Source organism: Caretta caretta, chromosome 3 (assembly GCF_965140235.1).
Source record: "Caretta caretta isolate rCarCar2 chromosome 3, rCarCar1.hap1, whole genome shotgun sequence".
NCBI classification, from domain to species: Eukaryota; Metazoa; Chordata; order Testudines; family Cheloniidae; genus Caretta; species Caretta caretta.
Genome location: NC_134208.1, coordinates 161233984 through 161255716, shown reverse-complemented (window position 1 = coordinate 161255716; position 21733 = coordinate 161233984). Strand labels below are relative to the sequence as shown.

General features: G+C 41.9%; 1 protein-coding gene across 12 annotated transcripts in view; it reads left to right on the top strand.

Annotated features, from left to right (window-relative positions):
- The window catches only part of DISP1 (dispatched RND transporter family member 1), a 174402-nt gene that overhangs the window by 92201 nt on the left and 60468 nt on the right, over positions 1 to 21733 (top strand). Inside the window, exon 1 of one of the 12 annotated variants that reach the window (XM_048843278.2) lies at positions 17894 to 18027. The exons of the other annotated variants lie outside the window; for them this stretch is intronic. The gene's annotated coding sequence lies outside the window, so the exon portion shown is untranslated. Of the gene's footprint in view, positions 1 to 17893; positions 18028 to 21733 lie in introns of those variants that run through there. 12 annotated transcript variants of the gene reach the window in all.

Here is a 21733-nt window from a genome sequence, read left to right as displayed (position 1 = left end):
GAATCCAAAGTGCAAAGAGTTTTACTATAGCATCACGATAGTGCTATTAAGTGGTTAGAATATTAATGTTGTACAAAGGATGGCTTACTACATATCGCTATTTGCATCATTTGTTTTTTGTGTATACAGATAAAGCACTCCTTTATAGCTTTCCCTCCATGGTAATTTGTGGAACGGCCTAGTTTGATATTCTGTGCGTGCAGCTTTAAGTAAGATTCATATTAGTTATAGCTCATAGTGGAAAACATACACCTGTGGTAAAGGAATGTGCATAAAAGTATGTTAGTGTATGTGTAAATATGTTTTTACAGCTGCACTTCAATGTAACTTGTTCTCTGTTTACAGAATCATGCAGTGCATTTTGGTTAATAACAGAACTATTAAACTTTGCTTTGAAAAATTAGGTACCATTACTAGCAGGTACCTAATGAAACCAATCAATTTTCCTCTTCAAATAGGCTTTGCTTGGAACAAGATGCGCTCATGTCATCACTTGAAAATTACATAAGATATTAACAACTTGTGTCTTAACTTATATGCTTTGCCTTACTTATGAAGGCATTTTTGCATAGTCCACGTTATTTGCACAAGAATATATTAAATCTGAATTTGCTGCTTGTGATACTTTCTGCTTAATAAATTACTTGGATTTTTTTTATTTTAAAAGTATAACTGTTGGCTCCCAAGCCCATGTATGGGGGTGAGGGGGAAGGTGTTAGTTTGTTGTGCATAATTCTGTGGGAGCTAGGACTCTGTGGTTTTTGTGGAGCAGTGTAGGGCTACTTCCAGTTAATGTCAATATTAATGCAAGGACATTGTCAGTAAAACATTTATCTCTATTAGATCTACATTGAAGAATCACTTAACTGATACTGTAGTTTTCCTACTCATCTACAAGTAGGTAGTGTGTAACAAATTAACTACTAGAATACAATACCTATGTGGTAAGATGCAGCTATAGGCACAGTTGGGATGTATGGTACAGCCAAGTTCTTCTCAAATACCCAAGTCCGAGAATCACTGCTGGAGAGAGTGGCTTGTTGCCATTTTATGTAAAAACTAGAAAAACATGATTGTCATACTTGGAATGGCTGAAAATATTTAATAAATAAGTAACCATTATTTCTATCCTGCTGTATTTAGTTGCAGAACCATAGTGATTTGAGTGTCTACTCCAGTCAGCATTGGGAATGCATAGTACTGGGGACTGCATAGATGAGTAACACTGTCTTGCCCTAAGAAGTTCAACTCTTATTTTGTTACAGCACTCTCTGAACTAGACACCTTCAGTCTGCTCTACTTTGCCTTCAGTATCACTTAAGATGATGCAACTTCAAATATGCCCTTTTCACTGTGTTTAAACAAACAAACAGTCAAAGGTGTCTAGTTCTGTTTAATAGAGTCTTAGAACTTAGTGTTTGGTGGATTTCCTGCTTCCAAAATGTTCTAGATTAAGAGCCTGAAAGCATCTGTTTATCCATCGACCAAGTTACAGAATGGGCAGTATTGACCCCTAACGTTTTCCTTTCTTACTCCCCTCTCCCCAATCCATTTCCACCTGGAGCTGGAAAGACCACTTCTTGGGGCGTAAGTGTAGGCCAATCTCTACACTCCATTTGTTCTCCAAGCTCAATTTCTTTAGGGTGCTTGTTGAGGAAAATTTTGTGATAAAGGCCCATTGAGTGGGAACTGGATTGGGACAACCAATTTACATCACATCTACTGACTATCTATCAGATGGCAGTAATCTTTGGCCCTCACTAAACTGGGGAGATTTCAAACTGGCAGCCTGAAGCTGAAAGGCCCAGTACTTAATTCCTATGGATATGATGATTCCCTATGTTGGAAGAGATTTGCATATGTATCTGGCAGTCTTGTTAGACCTGTATTTGTATAAACATTGCTGAAAAGAAAGGATATTTAGATGAATGCCAGTATAAAGCAGCAACCATTTTAAATATCTTGGATCCTTTCCATCCATTCCCTTCTCTCCCACCATACCTCTTAACTCTTTCCCCTAATCCACAAATATGACAAAAACACACATTTATTTACACAGAAGTACATATGTACATTCTTCAGTACCTTTGTAGTTTTGTTTTCCTTCTCCCACTCCAATCCCTTAGAATAAGGCAACTTGAGTTACTCAGGTTGTGTTTTTATTTTTATTTATTAAAACAAAAGAAAAAAATAAGTGGCTCCTGCTCCTTCAGTGTTTCCTCCAATAGACAAGGAAACAATTTAATTAAATACAAATTGTAAAAACTCCGCCCCCCAGCTTCTAAAAGTATAGATAGTACAAAGGTATATGCTTTACTTGTAATTATTCTTACCCCTGTGCCATGGGATGATACAGTCTTCCATCAGGCTTTGAATAGTCCTTCTGTACAGCTGCCACATAAGTGGTAGCTTAAATGATGAGAGATGGTTGGGTAAGCACATCATCCTTAGTGGGACATGGACTAAAGGGATCCTTGCCCTCATCCTGAGATGAGGAAAATTAAATGCACATAAAACACAGTAACTATTAAGCAGTTGTAGCAAGTCAAAACTTTATCTACAGTTTAACTTCTAAGGCCTGCATCCTGGAAATGTGTGTAACTATTCACCTGAGTAAAATTAAATGTGTATACGTGTTTGCAGGATTGGTGGCTAAGGGATTTACCATTCCCACCACTCCAGCCTTTTCTTTCAGTCCCACCCGTGTATTGTGGCCTCATCTAACCACACCCTGGATAAAGCACCAAACCACTCCACTTGATGTTTTAATATGTTGTTTGTTTATTTATACAGTTTAACCCCATGCTGTGCTAAACGTTTCAGTCTAGTACATAGTATATGCAATGGATAAAGCCTAAATGGAGCCTGAAACCACCAAAACCTTGGACTTTTCTGCCTAAAACCAGGAGTGAAATCCTGGCTCCATTGAAGTTCATGGCAAAACCCACCCATTAATTTAAGTGGGGCTAGGATTTCATCTCAGGTGATTGTAGAGGAGTAGAGTGTACTTATCAGCTGCCTTTGTGGCTCCTTTGAAACTAGGTTTGTGACTGCAATGCCCCTTTTGAAATAAAGGGCTTGGATCTGCTTAATCTACCTATTTTGTACCATGAACAATTGAAATGAAAGGATTCATAAAAAGATTGTTGACCTGCTTCTTGTCATACCTAACATCCCTAGTACTATTACCCTCTCCTGTTTTATTTTTATCAGAGCCTCGGTTTTTACTCTGTTCTTGACCCAAAGGAATTGGATAAGCAGCAAAGAGTACTTTGTGGCATATAACATGTCTGTAAAAATGAACAATCCATCATTCCCTACCCAACAGAAATGGAATGCCTTTGCTTTTTGAATCTGGCACCTTTTCCATTTAACAGATAACTAATATGCATGGATCTTGATTGGATTCACAGCCTAAATTCTCTCTAAGCTGCGCAGCTGCTCCAGACCCGCTGGGGAAGAGGTGCCCCTCCCCCAGCATGGACCTGCTGCGGGAGAGGTGCCCTCCCCCGGCCCCAAACCCAGCCCAGCCTGGAGCTGCCATGAGATGAGAGGTGCCCTTCCCCCCTCCCCGCCTGCCCAGGTGCTGCTGCAGGGGGAGAGAGCTGGTGGGGGGAGTCCTCTCTCCCCGCCATAGACTCGGGACAGTCTGCACCCCAAATCCCTCATCGCTGGCCCCACCCCAGAGCCCCCCAGCAGGAGTTCTCACCCCCCCGAACCCCAAACCTCTGCCCCAGGCTGGAGCCCCCTCCCACACCCTGAACTCGTCATTTCTGGTCCCACCCTGGAACATGCACCCCCAGCTGGAGCCCTCACTCCCAGCTCCAGCTCTGAGCCCCTCATCCCCGGCCCCACCCCAAAGCCTGCACCCCCAGCCAGAGCCCTCACCCCCCTGTACCCCAACCCTCTGCCCCAGCCCTGAGCTCCCTCCCACACTCTGAGCCTCTCAGCCCCACCCCCGCCACATGACTTTTCTTATGTGCACCAATATGGAGGTGATGTCACACATCACTTCCATACTGGTGCACATAACAAAATTTATTTTGTACATGCGTGGGGAAAATTAGAGGGAACGCTGCTCACAGCCAAATTTTGCTTTTTCTTTTGTCCCCCTTCCCTTTTTTTGTGAATAAGATTAGCTTCATTGCTTACTCTGTATTTTATATTGGCACTGAAGTTGCAATAAGCATATTCTACACAAGAAAAATATCAAGAGTAAACTCTCGTAGAGTGATAGAAATTATTAAAAAAAAAAGTAAAGATATTTAAAATACTTGCACAGTATTGTCTGTCTCATATGGAACAACAGTCTATCTTGGCCATTTTAATCTTTGATTAATTTTTTTCCTCTGCTCTCTATAAATCTCTCCCCTCTAATCCACCACTCTTATTTCTCCCCAGTCCTTCAGCGTCTTGTAACACCCTGACAGCATTCCTACAGTGTCCTCTAAAGCCCATTAGTTCCCCCTCCCCCGAAGAAGAGTTCTGTGTAAGCTCAAAAGCTTGTCTCTCTCACCAACAGAAGTTGGTCCAATTAAAATGTTTTTACCTCAGCCACCTTGCCTCCTTTCCACAGCATTCCCAAAGCACCTGAACTCCTCTCTGGTTGCAGAGTAAACCTGAAGAGCTATAGAAGTGTGCAGAGCTCCCACAAAGACCCTTATCTCTCCTCTTAGGGTATGTCTACACTACGGAATAAGGTCGAATTTATAGAAGTCGGTTTTTTAGAAATCGGTTTTATAAATTTGAGTGTGTGTGTCCCCACAGTAAATGCTCTAAGTGCATTAAGTGCATTAACTCGGCGGAGCGCTTCCACAGTACCGAGGCAAGCGTCGACTTCCGGAGCGTTGCACTGTGGGTAGCTATCCCACAGTTCCCGCAGTCTCCGCTGCCCATTGGAATTCTGGGTTGAGATCCCAATGCCTGATGGGGCTAAAACATTGTCGCGGGTGGTTCTGGGTACATATCGTCAGCCTCCCGTTCCCTCCCTCCCCCCGTGAAAGCAAGGGCAGACAATCATTTCGCGCCTTTTTTCCTGAGTTACCTGTGCAGACGCCATACCACAGCAAGCATGGAGCCCGCTCAGGTAACCGTCACCCTATGTCTCCTGGGTGCTGGCAGACGCGGTACGGCTTTGCTGCACAGTAGCAGCAACCCCTTGCCTTCTGGCAGCAGACGGTGCAATACGATTGGTAGTCGTCCTCATCGTGTCCGAGGTGCTCCTGGCCGCGTCGGCTGGGAGCGCCTGGGCAGACATGGGCGCAGGGACTAAATTTGGAGTGACTTGACCAGGTCATTCTCTTTAGTCCTGCAGTCAGTCCTATTGAACCGTCTTATGGTGAGCAGGCAGGCGATACGGACTGCTAGCAGTCGTACTGTACCATCTTCTGCCAGGCAGGCAAGAGATGAGGATTGCTAGCAGTCGTATTGCACCATCTTCTGCCAGGCAGGCAAGAGATGGGGATGGCTAGCAGGCGTACTGTACCATCTTCTGCCAAGCAGCCATGAGATGTGGATGGCATGCAGTCCTTCTGCACCGTCTGCTGCCAGCCAAAGATGTAAAAGATAGATGGAGTGGGTCAAAACAAGAAATAGACCAGATTTGTTTTGTACTCATTTGCCTCCTCCCCTGTCTAGGGGACTCATTCCTCTAGGTCACACTGCAGTCACTCACAGAGAAGGTGCAGCGAGGTAAATCTAGCCATGTATCAATCAGAGGCCAGGCTAACCTCCTTGTTCCAATAACAACGATAACTTAGGTGCACCATTTCTTATTGGAACCCTCCGTGCAGTCCTGCCTGAAATACTCCTTGATGTACAGGCACCCCCTTTGTTGATTTTAGCTCCCTGAAGCCAACCCTGTAAGCCGTGTCGTCAGTCGCCCCTCCCTCCGTCAGAGCAACGGCAGACAATCGTTCCGCGCCTTTTTTCTGTGCGGACGCCATACCACGGCAAGCATGGAGCCCGCTCAGCTCACTTTGGCAATTAGGAGCACATTAACCACCACACGCATTATTCAGCAGTATATGCAGCACCAGAACATGGCAACGCGATACCGGGCGAGGAGGCGACGTCAGCGCGGTCCCGTGAGTGATCAGGACATGGACACAGATTTCTCTGAAAGCATGGGCCCTGACAATGCATGCATCATGGTGCTAATGGGGCAGGTTCATGCTGTGGAACGCCGATTCTGGGCTCGGGAAACAAGCACAGACTGGTGGGACCGCATAGTGTTGCAGGTCTGGGACGATTCCCAGTGGCTACGAAACTTTCGCATGCGTAAGGGCACTTTCATGGAACTTTGTGACTTGCTTTCCCCTGTCCTGAAGCGCATGAATACCAAGATGAGAGCAGCCCTCACAGTTGAGAAGCGAGTGGCGATAGCCCTGTGGAAGCTTGCAACGCCAGACAGCTACCGGTCAGTTGGGAATCAATTTGGAGTGGGCAAATCTACTGTGGGGGCTGCTGTGATGCAAGTAGCCCACGCAATCAAAGATCTGCTGATATCAAGGGTAGTGACCCTGGGAAATGTGCAGGTCATAGTGGATGGCTTTGCTGCAATGGGATTCCCTAACTGTGGTGGGGCTATAGATGGAACCCATATCCCTATCTTGGCACCGGAGCACCAAGCCGCCGAGTACATAAACCGCAAGGGGTACTTTTCAATAGTGCTGCAAGCTCTGGTGGATCACAAGGGACGTTTCACCAACATCAACGTGGGATGGCCGGGAAAGGTGCATGATGCTCGCATCTTCAGGAACTCTGGTCTGTTTCAAAAGCTGCAGGAAGGGACTTTATTCCCAGACCAGAAAATAACTGTTGGGGATGTTGAAATGCCTATATGTATCCTTGGGGACCCAGCCTACCCCTTAATGCCATGGCTCATGAAGCCGTACACAGGCAGCCTGGACAGTGGTCAGGAGCTGTTCAACTACAGGCTGAGCAAGTGCAGAATGGTGGTAGAATGTGCATTTGGACGTTTAAAGGCGCGCTGGCGCAGTTTATTGACTCGCTTAGACCTCAGCGAAACCAATATTCCCACTGTTATTACTGCTTGCTGTGTGCTCCACAATATCTGTGAGAGTAAGGGGGAGACGTTTATGGCGGGGTGGGAGGTTGAGGCAAATCGCCTGGCTGCTGGTTACGCGCAGCCAGACACCAGGGCGGTTAGAAGAGCACAGGAGGGCGCGGTACGCATCAGAGAAGCTTTGAAAAACAGTTTCATGACTGGCCAGGCTACGGTGTAAAAGTTCTGTTTGTTTCTCCTTGATGAACCCCCCCGCCCCTTGGTTCACTCTACTTCCCTGTAAGCTAACCACCCTCCCCTCCTCCCTTTAATCATTGCTTGCAGAGCCAATAAAGTCATTGCTGCTTCACAGTCATGCATTCGTTATTCATTCATCACACAAATAGGGGGATGACTACCAAAGTATCCCAGGAGGGGTGGTGGAGGAGGGAAGGAAAATGCCACACAGCACTTTAAGCACAGCACTTTAAAAGTTTACAACTTTAAAATTTATTGAATGACAGCCTTCTTTTTTTTGGGCAATCCTCTGTGGGGGAGTGGCTGGTTGGCCGGAGGCCTCCCCACCGTGTTCTTGGGCGTCTGGGTGTGGAGGCTATGGAACTTGGGGAGGAGGGCGGTTGGTTACAGAGGGGCTGCAGTGGCAGTCTGTGCTCCAGCTGCCTTTGCTGCAGCTCAACCATACACTGGAGCATACTGGTTTGGTCCTGCAGCAGCCTCAGCATTGAATCCTGCCTCCTCTCATCACGCTGCCGCCACCTTTGAGCTTCAGCCCTGTCTTCAGCCCGCCACTTACTCTCTTCAGCCCGCCACTTACTCTCTTCAGCCCTCCACCTCTCCTCCCGGTCATTTTGTGCTTTCCTGCACTCTGACATTATTTGCCTCCACGCATTCGTCTGTGCTCTGTCAGTGTGGGAGGACAGCATGAGCTCGGAGAACATTTCATCGCGAGTGCGTTTTTTTTTCTTTCTAAGCTTCACTAGCCTCTGGGAAGGAGAAGATCCTGTGATCATTGAAACACATGCAGCTGGTGGAGAAAAAAAAAGGGACAGCGGTATTTAAAAAGACACATTTTATAAAACAGTGGCTACACTCTTTCAGGGTAAACCTTGAAAGTTAACATTACATACATAGCACATGTGCTTTCGTTACAAGGTCGCATTTTGCCTCCTCCCACCGCGTGAACGGATTTTGGTTGAATGCCAGCAAACATACACTGCAATGCTTTGTTCTACAGTGATTCCCCAGTACGTGTTGCTGGCCTGGAGTGGTAAAGTGTCCTACCATGAAGGACGAAATAAGGCTGCCCTCCCCAGAAACCTTTTGCAAAGGCAGAACCGCAAATGCCAGGGCAAAGTAATCCTTTCACATGCTTGCTTTTAAACCATGTATAGCATTTTAAAAGGTACACTCACCAGAGGTCCCTTCTCCGCCTGCTGAGTCCAGGAGGCAGCCTTGGGTGGGTTCGGGGGGTACTGGCTCCAGGTCTAGGGTGAGAAACAGTTCCTGGCTGTCGGGAAAACCGGTTTCTCCGCTTGCTTGCTGTGAGCTATCTACAACCTCCTCCTCATCATCTTCTTCGTCCCCAAAACCTACTTCTGTATTGCCTCCATCTCCATTGAAGGAGTCAAACAACACGGCTGGGGTAGTGGTGGCTGAACCCCCTAAAATGGCATGCAGCTCATCATAGAAGCGGCATGTTTGGGGCTCTGACCCAGAGCGGCCGTTCGCCTCTCTGGTTTTCTGGTAGGCTTGCCTCAGCTCCTTCAGTTTCACGCGGCACTGCTTCGGGTCCCTGTTATGGCCTCTGTCCTTCATGCCCTGGGAGATTTTCAGAAAGGTTTTGGCATTTCGAAAACTGGAACGGAGTTCTGATAGCACGGATTCCTCTCCCCAAACAGCGATCAGATCCCGTACCTCCCGTTCAGTCCATGCTGGAGCTCTTTTGCGATTCTGGGACTCCATCATGGTCACCTCTGCTGATGAGCTCTGCATGGTCACCTGCAGCTTGCCACGCTGGCCAAACAGGAAATGAGATTCAAAAGTTCGCGGTTCTTTTCCTGTCTACCTGGCCAGTGCATCTGAGTTGAGAGCGCTGTCCAGAGCGGTCAGAATGGAGCACTCTGGGATAGCTCCCGGAGGCCAATACCATCGAATTGTGTCCACAGTACCCCAAATTCGAGCCGGCAACGTCGATTTAAGCGCTAATCCACTTGTCAGGGGTGGAGTAAGGAAATCGATTTTAAGAGCCCTTTAAGTCGAAATAAAGGGCTTCATTGTGTGGACGGGTGCAGGTTTAAATCGATTTAACGCTGCTAAATTCGATCTAAAGTCCTAGTGTAGACCAGGGCTTAGCGTCCAGTATCAGCAAAGTCCTTCAGCCCCCTTTTTGTAGGTATCTTTCTTCCTTCAGAAGACACTGCCATGACAAAGGGTATCTGTGATGCTTCTCCCATAGGCGTACTAGGCATAGAGAAGGGCGAGGAGGGAGCCAGAGAAGGTGGAGGGAGGAGCTGCTGCCATGTTTGAAAGGTGTTAGTCACATGGTCTGGTCAGTGCCCCAGCCTGTGACCAGTATCCTGGAAGTGACCCTGTCATGGGGTTTACTGCTCACTGCTGTGATGCCTCCTTGTGGGGATTAGCTTTCGACCAGTCTGATGCCCCTTCCTTTGGTTGCTCGTGCCATGTCTCTCCTCTCTCTTTGGACTCGATCCCTCTTCGTAACTCAGGGTGGTCCCCCTTTGTGGTTTCACTAGGTCATTATAGTTTTCCCATTCTGAGGTGTCAAAGTCCCTCTAGACTATCTGTCTCAGGAAGTCTTTCTATTGCCCAGATTGTGCCCTTCCCCAGTGGCCGGTAAGGGAACCCAGGCTCCCCCTGCACTCCAGGTTCCAGCCCAGGGACCCTATGTCTAACAACCATGATCTGCTCCAGCTCCCAGACCCTGTTGCTATCTCCCTGAACTTCTTCAATACCTTCTGGCCTACCCCTGGGTTACCAGTGAAAGAGTGGTAACCATTTCAAATGTAGCACGTTTAAGTATAGCTATCAACTAAAAGTGTATACCATTCATACTAACTATCTACTTCAATGGTCTGAAAGCTTAGACATCCATTTCTAACTACTGTACTTGCTCTGAGTTTGATGTTGAAGGTGGAGAGAGGAAGTTTGTGTGGTGTAGGTGGTAGATGTGGAAGTAATATGGAGACGGTGAAATATAGGTTGTTTGGTAAGTGACTAAGAGAGATCAATAAATTATAGCAGTTATTCAGGTGGCCCAGTGGTTGGGACTTTCAAAAGAGCCCAGCTTTTGACCTTACTCTGTTTTCATTCAAGCCAATGGGAGCACAGTTAGGCAAATGCAAAGAGCTTTGAAAATCTCACCATAAATCAGTAAAAATCATGATAGCTTTCTCTCCAGACTTCTGAGGGTTTTTCAAGATGTTAGTGAAGCAAAGGGACCTCAGACAGCATCTGTTTATCAACCACCTCCTTCCTGTAACTACTACATTTGTGCTTTTGTATGTGTTATACACAGATGAGTTCTCTTAGGGAAGTAATTGAAAATAATTTTAAAATATTTGTTGGAAAAATTTGTATTGAAGATTTTTAGATCAAATTTCTGTTACAAGTTAATGCTACATTAGAAGTATTAAAGTGCTATCAAATAGAGTCCACACTGAAGAAATAAAAACAACCATTTTATAGCAAATATTACAATTTTAAGCTTCCTTATGGTGCAATGTTTTCCACAGTTAGAGTTTTTTTGTTTTTTGTTTTTTTAAGACTCAAATTCACATTTCCAGCTCTCTTGCTCCTAAATTTCTCAGGATTTGAAACCTGATTATAACCTTATTCTTTGCCTTTCAAGAACATCACAGAATGATAGGGGGGCTAATTAAATATTTGGAATAGTTTCTGGAACCATACTTCAGTGCATAATTTTTGGAGTACATGAACTGCAGTTTCCATGAATATCTCATTATTTTCTTTATCTCAGTTTAAGACCACTCCACCATACTTAACAGGTATACATTTTAATCCGCAGTTTTACAGTTGGTTGGTGTATGTCTCATATTTTGTTGGAGATTTCATTGCTCTACAAAGCAACTAGACTAACAAATAATTCTGTAACTGAATTGTTTTCATTCTAATTCTTTTAACCTCACTTACTTTATAAGAAAATATGAAGTTATTTTGGGACTGTCTTTATTTGTGTTTTGTACAGCCCTGAGCACACTAGCACTTGACAGATCATAATGAGATACTTAGCAATGGAGCTATTCAGCTGCAGTATGTTTATCTTACATGTGTTGAAACACTGCCAAATTAAGACTAATAAGTTACATTTTGTAGATTCTTTGTAACTTCTAGGAGATTTTTCAGTTTAATGTGACCAAAAAACATTACTTAATAGGTTGTTATAGTGGATTAGTAATTTTATTACTCGAGTCTCTTAGTAAGGCTTTGGTCAGATGGGGACCTCATTGTGGTAGGCATTTTACAAACACAGGTACACATGATCTCTGTCCTATAGGTTTTTTTCAGTCAAACTAGTAGAAGATGCGACCAGAGTGAGTAACAAATAGGAGAGAAAGATGAGGTTACCAAAATTACGTAGCGTGGCAGGGGTAGGCAACCTATGGCACGCGTGCCAAAGGCTGCACGCGAGCTTATTTTCAGTGGCACTCACACTGCCTGGGTCCTGGCCACCGGTCCGGGGGGCTCTGCATTTTAATTTAATTTTAAATTAAGCTTCTTAAACATTTTAAAAACCTTATTTACTTTACATACAACAGTGGTTTAGTTATATATTATAGACTTATAGAAAGAGACCTTCTAAAAACGTTAAAATGTATTACTGGCACGCGAAACCTTAAATTAGAGTGAATAAACGAAGATTTGGCACACCACTTCTGAAAGGTTGCTGACTCCGATATAGGCTAATGATGTGTTGAACTTGATAATTTACAATATTTTCAGTTTTTAATTTTTCACTTAAAAAGTTCACTGTCAAACTGTGAGTCCCTATTTCCATTAACACTTTTACCCCATCTTCCAGTATACCAGAAAAAGAGGCATTAGGCTTTCTGCCTATTGTACATATTCCCTGCCACCCATCCATTTAGGCTATTCACAACTTTCCTTGGACCTTGTCAAGGTTCCTTCCCCACTCTGAACTCTAGGGTACAGATGTGGGGACCTGCATGAAAGACCCCCTAAGCTTATTCTTACCAGCTTAGGTTAAAAACTTCCTCAAGGTACAAACTTTGCCTTGTCCTTGTACAGTATGCTGCCACCACCAAACGTTTTAAACAAAGAACAGGGACAGAGACCACTTGGAGACGTCTTCCCCCAAAATATCCCCCCAAGTCCTACACCCCCTTTCCTGGGGGAAGGCTTGATAATAATATCCTCACCAGTTGGTACGGGTGAACACAGACCCAAACCCTTGGATCTTAAGAACAATGAAAAATCAATCAGGTTCTTAAAAGAAGAATTTTAATTAAAGAAAAGGTAAAAGAATCACCTCCGTAAAATCAGGATGGAAAATACCTTACAGGGTAATCCGATTCAAAACATAGAGAATCCCTCTAGGCAAAACCTTAAGTTACAAAAAGACACAAAAACAGAAATATACATTCCCTCCAGCACAGCTTATTTTACCAGCAATTAACCAAAATAAAATCTAAAGCATTTTCTAGCTAGATTACTTACTAACTTAACAGGAGTTGTAAGGCTGCATTTTTGATCTGTTCCCAGCAAAAGCATCACTCAGACAGACAGAACCCTTTGTTCCTCCTCCCCCCCCCCCCCCCCCCAGATTTGAAAGTATCTTGGCCCCTCATTGGTCATTTTGGGTTAGGTGCCAGCGAAGTTACCTTAGCTTCTTCACCCTTTACTGGCCAGGAGGGATTTTATAACACTGTATTCAGAAAGGTGGTTACCCTTCCCTTTATATTTATGACAGACCTAGCATTTTATTATTTCCTGAGGAGAAGGGAGATCCCCACAATTCTCAATCCCACGATGCCTGATCCACTTAGGCATTAGTCTGCTAGGACATTCTCTCTGCGCAGTTCAGGGGATTGGTCCCTGAAAGCTTAAGAGGACAGAATAACCAATCACTTGTAAAGCATATAGTCTGATTTTTCCAGCAGTCCAAAGGTGTGAAGATGCCAGAGAGGCAGGGGTGAAAGTAAAGCCAAAGACTTACCGGTATGGGAGCCAGCTCCATCCCCTGGCAGGGGTGGGGCTGGGCCATCAGTGTCCCCCAGCCAGTCCTTCCACGCTGCCTGGCCCGCACCGCCCGGGGCTCCAGCGGCGATTTAAAGAGCCTGGGGATCCGGCCACTGCTGCTGTAGCAGCAGAGGTGGACGGAGCCCCGTTCCCTTTTAAATCGCCGGCCCCGGTGCAGCTGCTCCTTTTGGCCCCCCTCCCCGTTGTTGTACCAATAAAATAAAAACCAGCAGGATCTTATTAAAGGGAAAAAGGCAAAATACCACATTTATTGTGAATACAGAAAGAATCATAGTAAGCAGTTAGTTCTAGTTATAACATTCCATTCAATCTCATATTTATTCACACATTCATTCATACAAACACACACACACACACACACACACACAGGTTCTGCAAGGTTGTTATCATAGTTACCAGCCTTAGAGTTGCTCATGCGAAGCCACTGGCCAGGTGGCCTGGACATGAGGAGGGAGCAGGGCCTTGTCAGATGCTCATCTGATGCTCCTGGAAGTTGGTTTGCAGAATCAGACCCCCCCCAAAGTTCTCACTTTTTAGAGTCTATTTTTATAGGAATTTCTTCCTATGCCAGTCTATGGGAATTGCTTCATCATGCTGTTGCTGAATCAATCAGCAGATAGCACATTCCTGACGGCTCCAAGATGTTATCTTGTTCTTTGGTTCTCCCATTCTTGAGGCTGTTGGGTGGATTCCAGTCTGCCCTCCGGGGGGTCCTCTGGTTATTTCCACTTGACGCCTTCTTCAGCCAATGGACAATGGATTCTTAGGCTGGCACCTCCCTGATCATTCAGTTATTATCCACACCAAGCATCCATCCACATACATCCTCTATCTCTATTTTAATCACAATTGTTAATACAACAAAAGGGTGGGGAGTCTCTGGGTGTTGTTTCTGTTGTTAGAGTATTGCTTTGAGTCTCTCTCTCTGTGAATTGCTTTGAGAACAGACTCTGTCTTAGAATGTACTAACACAATTAGCAGCTTGCAAGTTTCACACATAGAGGGAGAGAAACAGTACCAAAAACCAAGAGACTTCTTAATTAGTAATACCCTGGAATTTAAACTATGGGGAATCAAACTCATTTGTGATTTTAATACAGAACTTCTTTAATATGATCCAACACCGTCAGTGGCTGGGGGGAGTGGGGCAAAAGGGGCAATGACATTAAAGCTCTGTCATGGCAGCACTTTAAGCAGGGTCTTTAAAGCACTGCCACGGCCACTGGTACTGTACTGGTGGCCACTTTTTACTGGTACACCGTACCGGCTTACTTTCACCCCTGCAGAGAGGGGCCTCTTACAATACTTTATCCCTCCCAACAGCCAGTCCACCAATTCCAAATAATAACTCAGATTCTTAGCGTTGCCAACTCTCGTAATTTTATTATTGCAATTTTTGCAAAAGTTGGTACTCTTCTTAAAGCTCCAGGTGCTGGAAGCATGTGATTTTGTGAAAATCTCTGCTTTACTTTTTTTAAAGTAAGTTTCTAGCCCTCATTCACAGAAGAAAAACTTGAAAATATGACTTGAGTGTATTCTAAAGGCTCAGGTATCAGAAAGGAAATAAATAAACCCCCAGGTTTTGAAAAAAAGCTCATTTTTAAGATAATCCCATGATGTTTTAAAAAATGCTTGGGGTTGGCAGTACTGGCTGGAGCTGCTGCTGATCTTGGGCCTCCTGTGCTGCAAAAGTGAGGTCCTGTTTCTGTCAGGAGGGGGCTTGGCTAAGCCCCTTGCCCTGTACCTTCGAGCAACCACTGATGCTGCTGAGTAATACTCAGGCAGTTACTGATTTGGAAAGCTTTTAATTCAAATTTATGATAGTGTTTATAACTAATGTATATAGAAAACTTATTAATTATAATCCATAAATATGTATTATACTTTCATTTTAATATCATCTTAGGAAATAATTTGGCTATCATTTGTAGATGAGCCAAGATATAGTAACACTGTTTTTAACAGTGCATGTAGTGTTGGAGCATTTTAATAGATTGTCATACTCTGGAGTTTTGTAGTGCTTTTCCTCTAAGATATCAAAGTGCTTTACAACTATTAAGCCTCTCTTCGCTCCGGGAGATAGTTAACAAATATGTATGGAAAGGAATCACTTGACCCACCATGGAGGTGAAATACAGCGTCTGTATGGGAGCGTACAGCAACATTTACAACAGTTTAAGACAGGAACTGTAGAATAATATTGTATCCAGATGAAACTGTAAAATAGCTGAAGAGCTGGTTTTATGCAGTTGGCATTATGTTGTTAGCCAGAACATTGTGGCTAACACCTTGACTTTATAAAAGTGGTATATGATCTTTAATGACAATAAACAGAAGTCTTATGAAGGACATAAGCAGAGATTTGTGTGTTGGGAGTGGCCCATAACCAATCTAGATTGATTCAGTGAAAAAAGACCCTTCCAAGTCAGAGTTAGTAGTACGCAGATCCCCTTGGCTTAAACATTTTAAGGTTGTACATTTTGAAATGTCATACTTCAGAAATGGATGTGTGGTTTTTTTGTAATCTTTTTAAAAGATAATTTTGTATGGTCATCAAGTATGCTGTCGTTTCTAACAAGTGCTTCAATCTGTATGTGCAGTCTTTGTACTCTGGCAATATTTTAAGTGTTTTGGGGGGTTTCCCCGAAAAGAATCACTACTGAATAAAATAATTTTCTTTTTGTGTTCCTAAAATGAAAAATTGGCAGTGCGATTGTGCTTTAGTTGGTAGTGCTGAGACAATGGTTCGTTCATTCATAATAGATAAGGGAAGATATCAATTTGTCTTTACTATTTTACGTTAGCAAGTAGTATTTTGGAGTTTGTTGCCTTCTCTTATATTTTAAATATTGGTAAAAGTGCTTAGAGCTGTTGGGAAAGGTGCTTTCAAGAAGTTTGAAGAAATAAACAAAACAGTAAAAATAAACCAACTTATTGAGCACTGTCAGCATTCAAAGCATGGTCCAAATTACAGAAGACACAGCTCATGCTCCAAAAGAGATTTGTCTGCATTGGACAGATCATCATTCCGACACTGTACGCTAGGCAACAAAGATGATCAGAAGTTCTGATCTCAAAGTGGTCTGATAACCTATCATTAGAATGTGCCAATTTATTTGTTGTTGAAAGACTTTGTGGAAGAAATGTGTTAAGGAATTTTAAGAGCTGATGGCAGGTCAGCCTGTTGGATGGGGAAGTCTTTTCCTAAGCATCAAAGATGGAATGGAAGCAGGCACGATGAGGATATGTCTACGCTACAATGGCAAAGGGTTTTTTCCCATTGATGTCGGTGACCCACCTTTCAGAGGGGGTAGCTAGTTTGACGAAAGAATTCTTACATCAACCTAGCTGCTTCGATAGTTGGGGTTAGGTCAACATGACGCAGGGTGTGAAATTTTTCACAGTGCTGAGCATTGTAGCTTGGTTGACCGAAGTTTTAGGTGTAGACCGGGTCTGATGAGAGTCTAATGATGGGGAAGTCATGTTAGCTGGCTATGTTGAAGCCTAATGGGGAGCCAGGACTACATTGTGGGGGTTTCAAAAACTCTTGTGGCTGCTGTTTTGCTAAAATAGTTATGAATAAGACCTATGGAGTTCTGAAAACTATAGTAGTGCCAAGTTTGATAACTTAGCTTGTTGATCATCCTTTTTTTTTTTTAATAGTCATGTAACAAAACACTGTTTCACAAATTTAAAAACAACACAAGGCAAAGCACTGATATGGCTTACACGCACCAGAATCTCTGTCTGCCCCACCCACAATTGCTTTCACTTTAGAGACGACATTTTTCAATTATTAGTCGTCTACAGTTTTTCTGGAAGAATTTTACTCTTTGCTTTTTAAGGTGTTGGAGATTTTAAATTTTACTTGTTTAGGAAAGGTGAGGTACGGTAGTTTCCTGTGTGATCTGTAAACAACACACTTGTTCTTCATGGTTTGTCAGATTTGTTGGGCTTTTTGAGAGTTGTGGTTCAGGAGATAAGAAAGGACCACAGTGATTTTGAAAGGAGCATATTATAACCAGTTCTATCTTTGGTATCCCGTTTTCCAAAAATTATTCTCCTGTCAAAAATAAATAAACAAACAACTTGTTTTTGGAGCAAGTTGCACCCGTTTATACTTCTCCTTAGAATGTAAAGGTAAGAAAAAGTTTGGTCTGCAAAATACATAGAAATTATACACAGATTTAATAACTGATCATATAAACTTAAGTGATAAAACTGATGTGCTAGAAAGCTGAATCTCTAAAACTTAAAATAAGTCTAAGAATCAAATAACACCATCCAACAGGCTTTAATCTACTAACCTAAATCAAAAAGATCAAAGAAAGTTGTAACTAACAGCAGCATTTGGTGGAATACTCCTGTAGAAGCAGGAAAAAGCTAGAAATTACATGTCACCTTCATATCCTGGCTTCCTGACCTTGTTTTGAGATCAAGCCCTCACCATACCAGCTGTAACCATTAAGATCTTGCCCCCAAGGGTTAAGTAGGAGAGAAACTCAGCTGTCTATAGGAGAGCAAACACTGAAAGTTCCAGCCCCTAACATGCCCAATTCAAGGCAATCTGCGTATGCTTGTCATTCAGGCTTGTCTCTGCAGTATTGTAGGGCAGCTCCAAGCAGCTTGTTTGTTTCTGTTGTGTTGCTGCTGTTTGAGCAGTTCACAAATCACACTTTGCTTCAAGACGATTTCATAAAGACGATAGTCGTACCTTGGAGATACTGTTAGTCAATTTCAAGGTAGCATTTTTTTCTGTAACTGTTCATCTGTTTTATTTGTGTTTAGGAAGCATGGAAAGTATTTTACATAAAAATGTATTTAAAATCCAACCATTTTTTCTGTAGTAAATTTTAGGCTAGAGGTGAAACTATTTGATATTTCAGAAATTATTACAAATGCAGATTTAAGACTTTGACATATGTTCAGTTTATTTTCACTAAAATGTTACCCGGACTGTAACAAGTAACTCCTTTCTTGTAAAAGGTTACAGCTGTTCAGAAACATTTGAGTGCCTGAAACAGAACAGTGCTAATACAAATGTCCATTGTTACTATAGTAGGTAGTTTTGATCTTTTGTTAAAGCATAATTATATGTAGTTTCTCACTTGTTTTTCAGAGTCTAAATTAACTAATGTGAGATTAAATAACTGGTTTTGAATTTAATGCAGGGATGAAGTACATTGAAAAGTATATTGCAAAAAATTATTAGGATGTCTAGCTTAATAAGAAAAATATTGCTGAAGTGCGATGATTTTTAAAAAACATCTGTTTTTGCACATACAGTGGCTTTGGTAAAGTGTCTGCAACTACTTACGGATAATGCATTTTATTTTTATTAGCAAGTAAACTGATATAGTGGCTAAAATAGCTCTGCTTGATATGCATTGACGTGCATATTTATCACTTTGGTTGCATATTTAATACACAGTATTTTTCTCAATTAAAGAGAAAAAATTAAAATAATTAGTAATGGATTTTTTAAGGATATCCAAATATAATTTTATTTTGAAATTTGGATGTGTACAAAAAATTTCAGCATAACATTTACCAGTTTATATCATAATTACAATTCAGTGGGCATGATATAATCAAGAGATAAACAGAATTTTTTTTAGGTACAGAGCCTTTGTTAGTGCAACACACTGCTGTGGAGTGAATCTGTAAAATATACAGGTTTTTAACCTGTTACATAACATACCTTTCAAATTGGCATTGTGGTGGTTTGTTATAGCAGTAATTGTACCATAGCAGTGGGTTTCTTTTTGGTGTCGTTCTGCAAGTAACTCCTTGTACACACCCAAAAAGAGAGAGAGATTTTGATTTTGAGTGTGCATGGAATAGGGTTATTTTGTATAAGAGTATTAGTGATTATGAAAACTTAAGTACCCTTTATATGGTAATAGACAGGTTTCAGAGTCACTAAACTATAAATAAGATTAAGTGTAAGGACAGTACTTCAGTTGCAGGCAATGAGTTTTTACTGCTTTCTATGCTCTTAAATTTTGCTGAGCTATTTCTACTAATACACTGAGATAAATAAAACATATAAAATATAAACATATACATAAAACACCCTTGTCTATAGCTATATATCTTTTTTCAAAACAGTAATTCTTGCAGTGACTTATTATAATTCCTTCCCCCTCCCCCCGTGCGTTTCTTTTTTTGTTAAACCACAAATGTGATGGTATTAAAAACAAACAGCAATAAACTGGTAAATCCTCTTCAGGTAGTTTGCTCATACAAAATTATTAAATTATGTTTGTATATATTTATTTATACTTCAGAAAAAAGGGCTGGTCAAAGCACCACAGACGGTTCCAATAATAATCTCTTTTTCATAGCTTGTACTAAACAAGTTAACTTCTGGTTAATAAGATACTTACAAAGGTCTTAAATATATTGTTTTCCCCACCCTTGGCTCTTTTCCCCAATTCCCACTCCTTCACTTCCTAGCTGTTGATGGGTTACTTTGTGTGCCAGCTGAGTGAAATCAATTCACTAGGTGCCCATTTGCAGCATGATCTACAATCCTGGCTTGGTGACATCTGGAAACTCCCTGTTATAGGAATTGCAATTCCTGACCCAGCCTTCAATGCAGGAAATGAAATCATGGTGTCCCAGGTTTAAGACAGGCCAGCTTGTTAGCATATCAAGCTGTTGAAGGGGTGGAGGAAAAACAGCTTAACAGAGATACTGAATGTGGTAAGAGAAGGAGAATAATTTTTTATTCTGTAAATTTGATGCTTTCTTATTCTTCTTTCGTATGGCTTGGGTAGATAGCAACAACTACATGCTTTATTGTGATTGTACCCTAACCATTACTGCATGTCACAAATATTTAGATTACTGAAAAGCTATTTATCTGCAAAGAAAGGCATGAATATATTCAAAAGTGAGACTATTATGCTTCTGGTCCACCTAGTTCCTGTACAGTTAAAAAAATGCACAAATCCCAGACAAATAGGAAACAAATAGGTTTAGTACCATCAAACATCCAAAATCTAGTGGTAGCATTCATAAATATTTAACACTGGTATACTCAACATGTTAAAAAGACTGTAACATGTTTAAAAGTTAGTGTTTTAAAGGTTGCTGAGAATTTCTTATAAACAGTTGCTACTGAATAAAAACTGAAGATGTCTCTTCTTACCCCAGATGGTAAATCTTAAAGTAGACATAAACTAAGTAAATGAAAAGTGTTCTACATGTGGAGAGGACAGACCTTTGCTTTTTGTTATCTTCAAGTAGTTTTCCTTCACTAAATAATGAAGGCTTTTCAAGGACAAACTAGCGGTTTACAACAAAATAAAAAGCAAGAATCAGGAAATTGAAAACCAGCTCCCACATATTGTGAACACACAAAAATTAGATGCTAGAGAATTTTAAGAATGTCCATCTGAGAGCCAAAAACAGAGATCAACAATAATAAAGCATTTAAAAGTTTATTGACTTCTGAACAAATACTGCCTTGATAGAGAACTAGGCTCTCCCATGAAAGCCAGTATCAAAGACTAGGCACCACCTGTTACTTTTGTGAACTTTTGGGGAGGGGAAGCAATGGCAAAAATAATGTTGGTGAAGTGAAAGGGGAGAAAGGCCTCTTCAGAATGGTTGTGCATTGAATGAATGGTATAGTAAATGGAGTCTTGGAAGGATTTATTTGAGTTTATAGAACTGAGAACAAGGTACACATTTGTGTATTAAAAAATCTGTAGTATTATGGGACTTGAATCCATTATACTGTTTCTTCTGGATGGAGAGTAATGGATAGCTAAGAGTGTTAAATATTGCTCAGTTTAAGAATGTGTCACTTCTTGCAACACTTAAGATTAAATTGTTTCAGACAAACTTTTGGCATGGGGAGATATTTTCATCTCATCAAGTATCATGCTTATTATCAGGACCATCATGTGCTCTTAAAAAAACCAAAATAAAAACCAAGCAGTTTTAATGGGCTGTTATATATATATATATATATATATAGCCACTATATAAATCCATGGTACGCACACACCTTGAGTACTGCGTGCAGTTCTGGTTGCCCCATCTCAAAAAAGATATATTGGAATTGGAACAGGTACAGAGAAGAGCAACAAAAATTATTAGGTATGTGGAACGGTTTCCCTATGAAGAGAGGTTAAAAAGACTGGGATTGTTCATTTTAGAAAAGAGGAGACTAAAGTAGAATCTGATGGAGATCTATAAAATCATGAGTGGTGTGGAGAAAGTGAATAAGGAAGTTACCCCTTCCCTTGCCCAATGAAATTAATAGGCAGTAGGTTTAAAACAAACATAAGGAAGTACTTCTTCACACAGTCAACCCTTGAAACGTGTTGCCAGGGGGTGGTATGAAGGCCAAAAGTATGACTGGGTTCGGTTAAAAAAAGAATTAAATAAATTCATGGAGGACAGGTCCATCAATGGCTATTAGCCAAGATAGGG